This window comes from Gavialis gangeticus, unplaced genomic scaffold (assembly GCF_001723915.1).
Source record: "Gavialis gangeticus isolate Ggan-Ray unplaced genomic scaffold, GavGan_comp1, whole genome shotgun sequence".
NCBI classification, from domain to species: Eukaryota; Metazoa; Chordata; order Crocodylia; family Gavialidae; genus Gavialis; species Gavialis gangeticus.
The window spans coordinates 7,687,814-7,692,065 of NW_017728998.1; positions in this window are offsets into that span (position 1 = coordinate 7,687,814).

Genomic DNA, 4,252 nt, shown 5'->3' on the forward strand with positions numbered 1-4,252 from the left:
GCTGGCATAACAAGGAGTAATGGGCACAAGTTGATGGAGAGGAGGTATAGATTGGACATCCGCAAAAACTACTTCACAGTTAGGGCGGCTAGGAGCTGGAACCAACTTCCAAGGGAAGTGGTGCTGGCCCCTACCCTGGGGGTCTTTTAGAAGAGGCTGGATGCCTACCTGGCTGGACTCATTTGAGTCCCGTTTTTGTTTTGGGGTTTTGTTGTTCTCCCGCCCTGGCGGGGGGTTGGGCTAGAAGATCTACTAGGTCCCTTCCGACCCTAAATCTATGAAACTATGAAACTATAAAACAAGAGAGGTTAAATCCTATCATTTGGAGGAGAAATCTGAGCCCCCAAATTTCATAATATTATTTAGTGAAGAGGTGCCGATTTGACCACATGGTGGTTTGCCGGACTGCTACCATAGAAATATCTCCTATTTGACAGCACTGAGGGAAAGGCAATTTTACTGCTCTTAAAGGTGCTTACATACATGCTGCAACATGGTCTAATTAAAATGCATCAAAGCAGACTTGGTTAAATCCATGGCTTACCCCTGCCCTTCACTCCCAAGCCACAGCTCCCCCTGCCCGCCCAGCCCCCCCAGCCCTGGTGCTTCCCTCACTCCTGACCCACAGTACTCTGCCCCCCAGACCATACTGCTGCCCCTCACTCCCAACCCGCAACCCCCCTATCCCAACTGATACCCTCACTCCTGATCCACAGCCCCTGCCCCCTCAACTTCCTGGGGCCTGTAACTTCCTGGGGCAAAGGCACAGCAAAATCCTGGATATTTGCTGATATCTTAAAAAACCATCCGGACAGATGCGTGGACCCAAAAAGAAGACATGTCTGGGAAAACCCGGACGTATGGTAACCCTAGTATAGATACCCAAAATGTTTAGATCATTCGGCATATTAGATCGTAGCAAATGACTCCTGAGACACTCTGCTGTGGAGCAGCAATAAAAAAGTTTAGCGGTATTCACATGGGAGACGCTATTCCTGGTGCACAGGGTGGCATTTCTTCATGTGTAAAGATGGGTTCTCACACCCCCTTTCCAAGACATGCGGAGGGTCGGGAAATTTGGAGTCTGGTTGTAGACTTTGTGCCTAGGACCCATCCATCTGATTCCACACTGTGTTTTCTTGTCTGTCCAACGTCCAGTAATGTTGGGTTAAGAAGGTGATTTCCACCAACATCTACCTATACTCTTTGGATTTTGAGCATGTTCCTGACTTGCACAAGCTTGACGCTGGTATAATGAGGTCAGAATTTGGGCTGAAAGTATAGTAACATCCTGTCTGTGTTTTGTCTGCGGATATATGAACTTGGCCTGTAACTGTATCAAGTTTGTGGAGGCAACAGCTTTCAAATTGGGGGTCTGAGATGATTTGGAGGAAGAAATGTATTCACATTTCTGTATCTGCTAAAACTTCTGCTTTAGCTAACCTGATCTTGGTGGCTGAAGTGTCCACTGGACAGGATAAATATGGGTGAGGTAGGCTTTGTCCCTTGCCTTAATGTGGGTCCTAGGCTTGCATGTGCATAAGGTCAGCAGGGCCATTGTGCAAGTAAAAGCATCAGAGTAATACTTAAGTGAAGAATTCTTGCTTCCATCGAAAATGATGTAAATTTTGCTACAGAGTGCAGTGGGGTCAAGACAGCACCCCAAGTATCTAAATGCAGTTGTATTTCACCCTGCGGCAGTCCCTTAATGCAAAAAGCAGGTCATTCTCATTCTCCTACTCAACTCTCTTTGTAACTTAGTCTTAAAGCTAAAAGAAAGGCATGTGATAGAAGTAGGTGCATTGATGGTGCTTCAGGGACACGAGCAGGGTGGAACAGGATCAATCTTAATCCTCTAACAGGTGGAATGGGATTAGCCTATAGTGCTTAGCCTATTGTGCACAATGTTACTAAGCAAGCTCACTCTGCTTAAGATGTAGCAGTGTATCAACAACTGAATGAAGCAATTTGTTTGTTTACAAAATACTTTGGGATCCTCTGGTAGAAAATATAAGATGGTGATGATAATACCTGATAGGTCATAAATACCAGCAGGGACCCAGGTCTTATTGTTAACTACAGCTTATTTGGTGCGGTGCTTAATTTAGTCTTTTCGTTTAACAGTGTAATAAGCACACAGCTGTAGAACAAAATAATCTTTTCTCAGCCAATTTAAAATTTTAAAAGCTTACATTTAAAATCTGTGCATTTTGCTTGTACACTTTTTTTTTTTTTTCTCCTGGGGGCTGTGAGGTGATGTTTGATCTCACAAACAGCTCAGGCAAGAGGTTTCTGCAGGGAAATCAAACATCCTTGCAAGAATACGCCATCCTTTTTCCAAACCTCTGTGGCAAAAAGAGGGCTGCAGGATTCTGTGTCACGTTAAATGTTCATAGCAGGAAAAGAGTCAGGTATTTGCAGTGACATGATGTATTCCCCTTTCACCTGCTGCCTCTGTCTCATTAAACTGAAGTGATTAAAGAGTTATCAAAATTTAATAGTTCAAAATGACTGCACAAAGCAACTTCCTTTTATGAGAAGCCATCCTTACAGGCTGACACACATATGCATGCACACACACTCAGGCTTTAAATTTAACGGGAAATTGGTGAAACCTTTAGCCAACAAGAGGCAGTCTTGAGGACAAATAAGGGCTCTAAATTATTACGAGTCCACCAGGCGTATTTGTTATTAAGCCTCATCTGGTGCACGAGGGCAGATGGATATGCTGCACCATGGCCCGCTATATTAATTGCACACTAAAGATTTTCAATTTTTTTTTAGAGAGAAATATGGATCAGAATTATAGCAGAATTATTCAGATGGCTCTGACAAGCTGTAGCTTTGGAGATGTATTAAAACAAATTGGCAGTAATTTAATTTGATCAGGTATTGGACTTTGTCAGCCTACTACTTTTCACTCCGGTGTGCAGTCTGCAGACATTCGAGTTTCATACACTGGAATTTATATACACACATTCAAGTTACTGCATGTGCACATATAATTGTGTGTGTGTGTGTGTGTGTGTGTGTGTGTGTGTGTGTGTGTGTGTATGGAGAGGTATTATAGGAACACCTAGCTCTTAGCATGTTTTCACCTATAGATCTCACATTTCCTGACAAAGCAGCCATCATCCCTGGTTCACAGGAGCTGCTGAGAATTATCCTAGTGTAGAGGAACCATGCTGCTCCTTCTTGAGCTCCCTCCGCGTAGTATAAGGGGTGGGGTGGGAGTGCGGTTCTCTTCAGAGCACTGTGCCACAAAAAGGTCTTTTGGGGCATGGCATTCACTAGCACAGGTTGGAGCACCCTTGAATTTGCCCCTTGTCCTGCCCCCCAGACCAAGGGGGCAGGACCCAGCCATTCCTCAGCTGCGTCCAAGATCTCCAGGGAACTTCGCTTTCACTGGATGCCTTGGGATTGGATGCCGTCTGCTTTGTGTATAATATTTTTTTCCATTCGCTACAGAAAATTTCCCAGAGGTAAATTAATAAGAGAAAACCACAGGTGTCAGAAGAGGTGAGACCTCAGAAAAACCAACCTTACCAAAGCCTGCAGCTCAGCCTTCCTAAGCAACAGAAGCATTAGCATTCAGTAATGCTCATCAGCCGTTAAAATATTGCCCTGAAATTTTAGCCTGGAATGTTACACAGAATTCTTTTTGTTTTTTAGAAAAGAAACCTTAAATGTGGTCCTTTTTAGACCATTTCTATGATTTATTTGCACTGTGGTAGTACTTAAGGGAGGCCATGTCTACATGGCAAATGTATCACCCCAAGCAGCTGTGCTGTTCTGAATAGGTTGCCTTCTAAACCAGAATAAAAGTAGCTGCCCCTCCATGGGCAAGTTAGTATAATTAGTCTGCCCTAAGCATCATGGGAAGGTGGCTATGTAGCTTCCAGTTTAGGAGGCAGCCTACTAGGGACACTTGAGAGTGCCACCCGTAGGAGGCATTAAGTCTACAATATAGACCAGGGGTAGGCAATGTTTTTTGGCCAGAGTGCTGAAAAAACCACAGTGTCTACCTTGGAAGGTGCTGGAGCCTGGAGCAGCTGCTTGCGGCCTCCCGGCTGCAGCCGGCCCACAGAGCCCCGTCTGCTTGCAGCCTGGGCTTCGTGGCAGGCAGCAGCTGCTTAGTGCCTTGGCTCACGGTGTTGTGCCGAGCAAAATGGCCTTGTGTGCCATGCTTGGCACGTGTGCCCGGGGTTGCTGACCCCTGGTATAGACTTTAGCCTAGAAACGTTTGTCAGGG